This window comes from Lepus europaeus, chromosome 6 (genome assembly GCF_033115175.1).
Source record: "Lepus europaeus isolate LE1 chromosome 6, mLepTim1.pri, whole genome shotgun sequence".
In the NCBI taxonomy this organism is placed as follows: domain Eukaryota; kingdom Metazoa; phylum Chordata; class Mammalia; order Lagomorpha; family Leporidae; genus Lepus; species Lepus europaeus.
This window is the reverse complement of record NC_084832.1, coordinates 39,847,927-39,859,377: the sequence shown is the minus strand read 5'-3', so window position 1 is coordinate 39,859,377 and position 11,451 is coordinate 39,847,927.

Below are 11,451 nucleotides of genomic sequence, written 5' to 3'. Positions count from 1 at the left end.
AGGGCTGTCTTGAGGAAATTCACAGGAAGAATTCATTGGGAGAAAGAAGCAAACAAACTCAAACCCCAGACAGATTCAAGAGATCTCTGTGAGGAAGACTTGGTGGAAAACAGCAGTATAAGACGACATCATTGTCAAGATGGAGCCATTTTTCACTGTTTGGCTTGAAATATTCATCCTAAGAGTCATCCCTTGGGTTTCTACAAAAAAGAAGTAGGGAAGGGGAGAGCCTAGCCTTCAGGTTGCTGCTATTAAAAAAGCTGTGTGGCCAGAGATGGACAGAGTCTTGCTCCTCCAACCCTGCCCCTGTTCTTGGAAAGTCCTTTCTCATTGGCTCCCACCAAAACCAATACAGTTGGAGACTGCCTGGATTTTACCTTGGCAGAGGAAAGGGAAGAGAAGATGGCCTAGATCTCAGGAACATTTGCTAAAAACTAGAAATTGCTTACATTTAAGGTATGCAACTTGATTTTTTAGAAACATTTATTTATTTGAAAGGCAGAGTGATGGAGTTGGGGGAAGATGGGGTGGAGGAGGGTGAGAGAGAGAGAGAGGAGAGATAGAGGAAAGAGAGAAACTTCCATCAGCTGGTTCACTCTTCAAATATTCGCCTCATCTGGGGCTGGGCCAGGCCAAAGGCAGGGCCAGGCCAAAGGCAGGAGCCTAGAACTCCATCTTGCTCTCCTGTGGCAAAAAATTCTCGGCAGGGGGTCAAGAATTTTGGCCATCTTCTACTGCTTTCCCAGGCACATAACCAAGCAGCTGGATCAGAAATGGAGCAGGTGGGACTTAAACTGGCACTCTGATATGGGATGTTAGTGTGCCAAGTGGCGTCTTAACCTATTGTGCCACGATGCTGACCCCCAATTTGATGTTTTTTTTTAAAGATTTATTTATTTGCGAGTCAGAGTTACACAGAGAGAGGAGAGGCAGAGAGAGAGAGAGAGAGAGAGAGGTCTTCCATCTGTTGGTTCACTCCCCAGATGGCTGCAACAGCTGGAGCTGTGCTGATCTGAAGCCAGCAGCCAGGAGCTCCTTCCGGGTGCAGGGGTCCAAGGACTTGGGCCATCTTCTGTTGCTTTCCAACGCCATAGCAGAGAGCTGGATCGGAAGTAGAGCAGCTGGGCCTTGAACCAGAGGCTATATGGGATGCCAGTGACTCAGGCCAGGGCATTAACCCTCTGAGCCACAGCGCTGCCCCCCAGTTTGATAGTTTGATACAACAATTCTCCTTTTAAAAATAAACCTGGACAGTAGCAGGACTATAGTTTTATTACATGTTTTATAAAGAATTGTAAAAGAATTAGAAGTTTCCCAATGGATGGAAATGATAAATGTTTAGGGAGATGGAAATGTTACTATCCTGACTTAATCATCACATGTGTATAAATTATCACACAGTGTATCCTATAAGTATGTGTGATTATTATGTGTCTTTAAAAAACCAGGAGGGGCATTTTGGTGCTAAGGGTCAAGCTGCTACTTGACCGTATCAGAGTGTCTGGGATCGAGTCCTATTTCCACGTCCTGTGAATGCTCGTGAGAGGCAGCAGGTGATGGCCCAGATGTTTGAATTCCTGCCATCCGTGGGGCTCTGGGCTCTTAGCTTTGGCTGGGCACAGCCCTGGCTTTGTGCTCATTTGGGGAATGGATAAGCAGATGGAAGATCCCTGTTTCCCTTTCTCTGTCCCTCTGTCTCGCTAGTGAATAAATTTAAAAAAAAATTTAAAAAAATGAAGGATGTGAGAAAAGCTTCAGAGGTGGGACTGAGGCTGGAGTGTGCATGTGTGTGTGCAGTGTGAATGCACTGGGTGGGTTTTATAATTCTTTTCAATCACAGAGTCTACGATTCTAAGATGTACAGTCCATCGTAAGCAGAAAACTCATGTGGAAAAGTGAGTGATGAGCTTAGATCCGATTTTGAACCCTATCTTAAAAAGCCTGGGTGTGGTGTGAATGGGCAGAGGTGAGCCCTGATTGCTTCAGAAGCGGTGTTAGACTGTTATTTTGGTGACCCTTTGTGGCCTACAGCTCCCAGTATTTCTGCCTTGCTGTGCCTCCCTCCCATACTGATGGAAGCCTGGCCGTTTACCTAGCTTGGACCAACAGGACATGAGCAGACACAATGCAAGTGGCAGTGTGATAAGCATTGCCCCTTTGTGCTTTTTCTCTTGGGATGCTCTTTCTTTTCGTTTCTTTCTTTCTTTCTTTCTTTCTTTCTTTCTTTCTTTCTTTCTTTCTTTCTTTCTTTCTTTCTTTCTTTCTTCTTTCTTTCCTTCCTCCCTCCCTCCCTCCCTCCCTCCCTCCCTCCCTCCCTCCCTTCTTTCTTTCTTTCTTTCTTTCTTTCTTTCTTTCTTTCTTTCTTTCTTTCTTTCTTTCTTTCTTTCTTTCTTGACAGGCAGAGTGGACAGTGAGAGAGAGAGAGAGACAGAGAGAAAGGTCTTCCTTTTTTTCTGTTGGTTCACCCCTCAATGGCCGCCACGGCCTTCGCGCTGTGGCTGGCGCACCACGCTGATCCGAAGGCAGGAGCCAGGTGCTTCTCCTGGTCTCCCATGGGGTGCAGGGCCCAAGCACGTGGGCCATCCTCCTCTGCACTCCTGGGCCACAGCAGAGAGCTGGCCTGGAAGAAGGGCAACTGGGACAGAATCCGGCACACCGACTGGGACTAGAACCAGGTGTGCTGGTGCTGCAAGGCAGAGGATTAGCCTGTTGAGCCACGACGCCAGCTGGGATGCTCTTTCTTAGGTTGCAATTGCCAGCTATGTGGATGCCCATGCAACCACACACATGGACAGGCCCATGGAGGATTACCCTTGGCTGACAGTCCCAGCCGAGTTCCTAGCTGGGCCATCCGGTGCCCCTTGCCTGCCACGTTGATGAGGCTGTTTCGGATGGTCCAGGCCTCCTAGTGCTCTGACCATCACAACGTGAAGTGGAGCCCTTGACATCAGGAGGAATAATAAACTATTGGCTTAATCCCCCACTAGGTTTAGGGGTGGTTGGTGATGCCATGATAGATAATGGGGACAGCTGAACATGGTCGTTTTGTATCCCTCTTCCTTCCAGCAACTGTTAGAGGACACTGATAGGCTCTGTGGATGATGCAAAGGTAGGGAGGAAGCTCTGGGGAGCCCCCGTCCTAGGGGTGACAGTGATTCCTGCACCTCTGGCTCTACCCTGTGTCTTTCTCTCTTCCTTCCTTCCTCCCTTCCTTATTTCCTTCCTTCCTTCCTTCCTCATTTCCTTCCTCCCTCCCTCCCTCCCTCCCTTCCTTCCTTCCTTTCTTTCTCTCCCTCCCTTCCTTTCTCTTTCTTTCTCTCTCTCTCTTTCTCTCTTTCTCCCTCCCTCCTTTCCTCCCTCCCTCCCTCCCTCTCTCTCTCTCCCTTTCATTCATTCATTATTAATATGAAAGGCAGAGTTACAGAGAGAGAGAGGGAGAGACAGGGAAAGTAAGATATATCTGCTGGTTCACTCCCTAAATGGCCTCAATGACGGGGCTGGGCCAGGGCAAAGCCAGGAGCCAGGAGCTTCCTCTAGGTCTCCAATGTAGGTACAGGGGCCCAAGCATGTGGGTCATCTTCTGCTGCTTTCCCACACACATTAGCAGAGATGTGGATTGGAAGTGGAGCAGCTAGGACTTGAACCATCACCCACTTAGAATGGCTTAACTCACATCTGCTGGTTCACTCCCCAAACACCCACAACAGCTGAGACTGGGCCATGCCAAAGCCAGGAGCCAAGAACTGCATTTGGGACTCCCACATGGGTGGCATAAACCTAATTACTTGAGCCATCACTTGTTGCCTTCCAGGGTGCACATTAGCAGGAAGCTGGATCAAAAGCAGAGCTAGGATTCGAACCCTGACACTCTGAAGTGGGATGTGGGCACCCCAAGCAGGGCCTTAACTGCTGTGCCAAGTGCCCACCACCATACACCATCCTCTACTCTGCTTTTTCCATACTCCAAAGGCAACTTACCTTTCCTATTCAGAAAAGGAGTTCCAAGCCTGGGGCTCAGAGCTGCTGCTGGGCATCTATTAAGGCATCTTAGTGCCTGATAGAGGCCATAGCAGCAGACTGTCAGTGACAGCAGCAGACTGGAACCAGAAGGGTGGACCTCCACCCCAGAACAGATGGCTTGGCCAACAGCGTTCCAGCTGGCTTTTAGATATCATTTGCCACCTTGGCCAGTGCAGAAAGTGTACAGCTGCTCTTATGTGGCTCCCACAGCCCTGGGACAGCTCTGCCAGCAGCAAGTTGTGTGTCTTCATGTCTCTGGCTCAGCCATGGAGGAAAGAGCCCTGCCTCTGGGGCCATGGGACCTGGATTAGAGTTTTACCACTTCCTTTTTGTCATGAAGTGGCCTTAAGTAAGTCCTTGATCTCTGTGGGCCCTTGGGGATTTTTTTTTTTTGAATGGAGGTGGGAAAATGAGAGAAAATCAAGAACCTCTTTCCAGATTGAAATGGCTTAGATACTAATATACTGCAGAAAGCCAAAAGCCAAGCACGGATACAGAGTCTTCGAGTTTCATTACGGGACTTGTGCTTAATAGTCTGACTCCATCTCCCTCTCCTTATTGCAACTCAGTCAATTAGTCAATTTCTCTGCATTTTAGTTGTGCTCTATTTGTCAAATGGAGATAATAAGAGATGCCTTAGAGGGATTCAGGGAAGATAAACTAATTAATGGTCATAAAGTCCTGGTGGCCGTGTGCCTGCTAAGTGGTCATGAGTCTAAACAGATCTTTCTAGCTTCTCAGCTGCTCACTGCCTGTGCATCAGAAAGCGGCACCATTACAGCATAACGTTCTTTCTGTTTGAGAGAGACAGAGGGAGAGAGACAGGCAGCCAGAGCGGCCATCCACTTGTTCATTCCCCAAATGCCCACAGTGGCCACGCTGGGAAAGGTTGGAGCTGGGAGCTGGGAACTCAGTCCAGGTCTCCCAACTGCATGGCAGAAACTCAAATACTTGAGTCACCACCTTCTGTGTTCCAGGGAGGCGGTAGCAGGAAGCTGGAAGTGGGACTCGAATCCTGCCCTCCGATGTAGATGTCAGAGCTATTAGGCAAAATGCACCTGCCTTAAGATTTTTGGTTTTAATCAGAAAGGACACATGGAGGCACTAGGAAGAAGCATATCAGAAGCAGAGATCAGAATCCTGGCTAAGAGCTAGGAGGAAGGTAAAATGTGTGGGCTGAGGGAGGAAGACATTTAGGTTACTGATGAGGAGAGATCTTTGGGATTTGAGTTCCCAGGAGGTGTCCCTCACTAACACAATCGGTAGTGGCTGAAGGGATAGCCCCCAGATTGGCAGAAGAAACATGGTGTAGCATCTGCCAGGGTGCTCTTGGCTTTGGGTTCCACATTTTCTTTCCTTTATCACATTGGATGCGAAGGCAGGATCTGAAGATCCTAGCCAGTTCTTTTAAAATATCAATTTACTATTTTGCTTGTTTATCTAAGTTATGTCCTAGGCAATTTGACAATTCAGAAACTAGAGAACATGTTTCAAAATAGAACATAAACTCAAGCCATTGTCTATATCTAGGTTTTTTTCTTAAGCCTTTTCAGATATTTTCAGTGGAAATTAATTCCATCTTCTTAACATTTCCATATTGCTTTCTGGATTGCCATATAGCAGAGGTAGTTATGTAACTACCAAGATCAAGTTTAAGTTCCTTGAGGGCAGAGAACATATGCTATGCATCTGCAAGTTCCTTATGGTGTGTAGGTACCACTTTCAACATAGAAAGTCTTCCATAGTTACTTCTAAAAATGATTTGTGCTATGTTATATTAAGAAATATGGAAGTATTGAATAACAGGATTTAGCATGTCAAGATTTTGAGTCTTCGGCATTTGTCCCTTGGGAAAATATTGTAATCTTTTCTTGATTTAACATCTTCTGTGGGGCTAGAATTCTCCTTTGGACTTATTGGCAAGAGGTTAGTTTATTTAGTGATATCACCCTGGAAAACAGAGGGCAGTGACCTAAGAGAGAAAACAAAGTCAAATTAATTTGGTTTGGGACAGATAGGAATAGAACAGACGATGACTGTTGGCATTGCAGAGGAAGCAGAGGAGCCATCCCCTCTGAGTTGACCCTTGGGCAGGTGCGATTTTATTGATTTTATTGTTGTCAACTCTCACTCAGCTGCGTCCTCTCTGTGAGCTCCTTGATATGGAGCAACTGAAGTCCTCGGCTGCCCCTTGCACCAAGAACACTAAATAAAGTAAACACTGATTTTGTCCTATGATTTGCTTGAACTTTGGATAATGATGTATGTTGTCAGCAGATCCTTCTACTGCGGTTCTTACCACACAGTTTGTTAAGGAGTTTTTACCTTTGCACTCCAGCAAGTTGAGGTATAAGATTGTATTTTTATGTTCTTTGTAGGCAAAAAGAAACTTCATTGACCCCGGCAACATGTGTTTTTTATCCTGGGTTTTTTATCCTGGGATATAGAATCAGAGGACAAAAGTGTTCTAAATGTGCTGCGGCCTTAAGAAGTTGAGTAATCTCTCTTATTTCACAAATCAGGATCCGGTGGCCTAGAGAGATCAAATAATATGCCTGAGGCAACAAGATGAGGGTCAGAATCCAGGTGTTTTACTCTCACTCCTAGACACTGTTGGCTATCCTACCTTCAGCGTGATATTGTCTGGCTGAAATTTCTAAGTGACCATTTTTGTCTGAACTAATATTTCGCTCTTATCCAGTGCATTCTACTGGGTTTGATAAAACTGAACTCAATGGCTGGCGCCGCAGCTCATTAGGCTAATCCTCCACCTGTGGCGCCTGCACATTGGGTTCTAGTCCCGGTTGGGGCGCCGGATTCTGTCCCAGTTGCCCCTCTTCCAGGCCAGCTCTCTGCTATGGCCCGGGAGTGCAGTGGAGGATGGCCCAAGTGCTTGGGCCCTGCACCCGTATGGAAGACCAGGAGAAGCACCTGGCTCCTGGCTTCGGATCAGCATGGTGCGCCGGCAGCAGCATGCCAGCTGCAGCAGCCATTGAGGGGTGAACCAACGGAAAAAAAGGAAGACCTTTCTCTCTGTCTCTCTCTCTCACTGTCCACTCTGCCTGTCAAACAAAAACAAAAACAAAAACAAAAACAAAACTGAACTCATTAAGGTTGCACTGTGTGTGAGCTGAGTACCAGGATTTGTCCTGCCATGGCAATGGAGTCCTTACCCTAATGATGTCAGGCTCCTCCCAGCCCTGAACCCACACGACCACTCCTCGAGGGTTGAACCTGGTAGATTTAGAAACTAGCAAGGGAGTTCTTAGAGTGATTGAACGTATAATATGTAATGTAAGCCATTCATTATTATTATTATGATATCAGTAAGGAATGCTTTATGTTGCAAGTATGCTGACTAACTGATGTAAGCAATAAAGACATTTAATGATCTGACATTTAAGTGAGTGAGCAGAGGTTCAATGACATCTTCAAAGTCCAAGATTCTTTCTAGCTTTCTGTTCCACCATCCTCATTGTACTGACATGTGAACTCACTGTCTCAAGACGGTTGCTTTGCTCCCAGACATCACATCTGTATCCAAGGCAACAGCAGTAGGAATGGATCAGAAATGGTGACTTTATCCACCCCCTTTTATTTGATAAAAAAGAAATATATTTTAGAAGCTTGTCTACTCCCCACCTGTAGACTTTCATGTACTTATTGGTCAGAACTATGTCATTGGTCAGAACTATGTCATATAGTTACTCTTGTCTGGAAAGGGACTAGGAAAGAGTTACATAGCTTTTTAAACCTTTATACGAGGAGCTGGCATTGTGGTGTAGTGGGTAATGCTATCTGTGATGCTGGCATTCCATGTGGGTACCAGTTCATGTCCTGGCTGTCCCACTTCCAATCTAGCTCTCTGTTAATGGCCTAGAAGAAGCAGCAGAAGATGGCCCAAGTGTTTGGGCTCTTGCCATCCACATGGGAGACCTGGCTGTAGCTCCTGTCTCCTGGCTTTGGCCTGGCCTAGTGCTGGCTGTTGTTATCATCTGGGGAGTGAACAAGTGGATGAAAGATCTCTTGTTGTCTCTCCCTCTCTCTGTAACTCTGACTTTCAAAATAAACAAATAAATAGATAAATCTTTAAAAAAAAACTATATGTGAGATGTTAGCAAGAGAAATATGTTGTATATAAATATTGAGTTATTGAAGCTTCAGTATAATGATACCTAGAAATAAATAAATACAAGTACAAGCAATATTCTGTATTGACCTTTAATTCTGCCTTATTGTCTAGTCCATCTTCCTTGATGCAGAAGTCAGAAGGTAGCTTACTTTGTCTGGTTAGATTCAAGAGCCTTTACTGACTAGTGGGTATATGTATCCAAACTGAAGGACATGTAACATTAAAGGGTTGGTAGGTATGCTGGGCTCAAGATGTGATTAAAATGGGTCATCTCCAGGGGAGAAAGTAGATCAAGATGGTTCTGCTAGATCAAGGGCTCTGGAGCCACAACTGTTCTAGATTTAAGTTCTAGTTCTGTAACTTCCAAACTATGTGACTTCACCAAATTACATAACTTCTCTAAGCGTCAGTTTCCTCATGAGTTTAATGAGGATAATAATAATCCCTTATTCATTGAGTTGTTGTAAGGAGTTATAAGTTCCTGATCATAGTCTCTGGGTCATAGTAAATGTTCAATATCATCACCATCATCGTCATCAAAACAGGAGGCATTTGAAGTATAGGCATTAGGAATTGGTGTTACAGCATTAAGACATATCAGAGCCTGAAGTGCAAGAGTAGCTTCAGTGGAAAATCAAGAAAATGAATCAGGCAATGTATATTTCCTGTGGTGAGGGTGTGCTGCCTGTCTTACTGGGACTTCCTGTTAACAGATACTCTGGGTGATTCATACGTGGGGGATATACCTCTTATATGCTGGCTTAAACATACCTCCTGGGAGGTAGGCTGCTGTGTAGGGTTCCAGCATATGGAAATTGAATGATGAAAAGGGGACATGCTGGGAATAGGACTCCACAGGGGGGAGCTGGGTGGGATTCTTCTGGTCAAGAGTCTCCTGCTAAGAGTCCTGAAGCCCCATGCAAACCATTGACGATAGAAGGTATTGAGCATAAATTCTGTCTTTTGATCTTCCCTGACCTGCTTTGATTGAGTGTGTGAATGTTTTGTGCCAGTGTGTGTTCTCTGAGTCACTGGGATGCCTATGAGCAGTGACCACTTATACGGTGGCTGCTCTAGGTAAGGTGGGCATTTGGGCTCACTGGAATGTAGCCTGGTTTATAGGCCTGTTTAAACCCAAGTCCATCAGTGGCTGGGATTTAAGGTCAAGTAGAAAGGCCACCAAAATTTAGATGGCTTCCATACTGCACTGGGGATGGGTGACATCTTAACTGTGAGTAATCAGTTATATGGCTTTCTCCCCTCTCAAAAAAGATCTAACGTGGATGATAGTATCAAACATTGTTATTTACATTAGCTAACTTACCCACAAAACAGCCCAGTGAGGTGGGTATAATAATTCTCTCTAGTTTTACAGATGAGGACGTTTGATCAAGTAGCTTACAGAATTCATAAAAATCTGTGGTGTTGCAAAGATGTGGCTAGGTCTAAACATGGTAAGATGAAACGAAAGGCCCCAGGAAGACAAGAACAATTGGCCTGTGATTGTTCTTACAGACTACTTGGTTCTAACTTTTGCATAAAATGGAGCTTACAGGAGTATTAAGCCAAACCCTTCACCCTGTGATAGAGACAAGAGAGAGAGAGATGAACCATGTTCAGGTTTTCCTGATGTATGTTAGCCAACGGCTTGTGCAAGGCTCCTCTTTGCCCTGAAAACACACACATGAGCAAGATGACTGACCGATGGGGAGCTGTGCCCCACATTTTGTAGAATGTCAGATTTTAAGAGTTCTGTTGGGACGAAGAGGTTTGATGTGAGGAGAGGGTTGTTGAGGAAAAGGTTGTGAGGGTAAGTAGAAGATAGGATAGAAAATTCCCAGTGTTGACCAACCTATGGAAGCAGAAAAACTTTCACAGGGCTTCAGTGTTAAGCAATTCAGTTGGAATGGAACATAAAGCATACGAAGTAGATTTTTTGAAAGACGGGTGGAAGATCACAGATCATGGGAGACTTTACATACCGAGTGAAAAAATGTGAACCCTTCCCAGTAGGCAATGGGGAATCTCTTCAACCAAATCTAAATAAGAAAGGGGGCCCTTCAGGGAGGACAATTTTTATTTTATTTACACACAGGTCCATGTAAACTCAACTGGGGCTACTTACAACTGCCTGACTTGTGACTCCAGATGGACAGGTTGCAACAAGACATTCCAATCCTCATTATTATCTTCCTGACCGCCACTGTGCGTCTGAAGGTAGAACTGGGATTTATGTTGTCTGACCTGAAGGTCAGTTGACTAATTTAACAAACATTCTTGAGCATCTTTTTGGGTGTAGTAAGTATAGTTATTTATGAGCACAGTTTTAGGAAAAAGGAACATCCTTGGACTTAATCTATGAATATCTTTTTTTTTTTTTTTTTTTTTTTTGACAGGCAGAGTGGACAGTGAGAGAGGGAGACAGAGAGAAAGGTCTTCCTTTACTGTTGGTTCACCTCCAATGGCCGCAGTGGCCGGCGCGTTGTGGCTGGTGCACTGCGCTGATCCGAAGGCAGGAGCCAGGTGCTTCTGCTGGTCTCCCATGGGGTGCAGGGCCCAAGGACTTGGGTCATCCTCCGCTGCACTCCCGGCCTACAGCAGAGAGCTGGCTTGGAAGAGGGGCAACCGGGACAGAATCCGGCACCCCGACCAGGACTAGAACCCGGTGTGCTGGTGCCGCAGGTGGAGGATTAGCCTAGTGAGCCGTGGCGCCGGCCAATCTATGCATATCTTATTGGCTCAATATTTGAATTCTTGAATCTCTCCTTTTTCTAGAGCTCCTAGTAAAAATCTGGGTCTGAGCTGCCATTTTCTCTGGCCCATCTTCTTTCACAGACTCCCAACTGGGCTCATAACTTTTCTTCTTGAGATTCTATACATCAGGAATAATATTGTGAAAGCCCAGGTCAGATTTCACCACTCTTCTTCATGAAACTCTTCAGTGACTCCCATTACACTTAGATTAAAATCCAAATGTCTACATATCCCACATGACATTGTACGATCCTGCCCCTGCCAGGGCCTCTGCTCTTACCACTCTCTCTCTCTCTCTCCTCATTGTGTTCCATCCTCATTGGCCTCTTGCTTTTTCTTGCGTTTTCCTGCCACAGGATCGTTCCTTATTCTCTTCCCTCTTCTTGGAAGTTTCCTCTATCAGATTCCATTATGACTGTTCCTTCCCCCCACCCAATGCTATTCATTTATCTATTCAAATGTTTCCTGACTCCTCTCACTAGCTGTCTCACCATCTTTATGGCACTCAGTACTACCTGAATTTGTATTTCAATTGTTTCTATGTT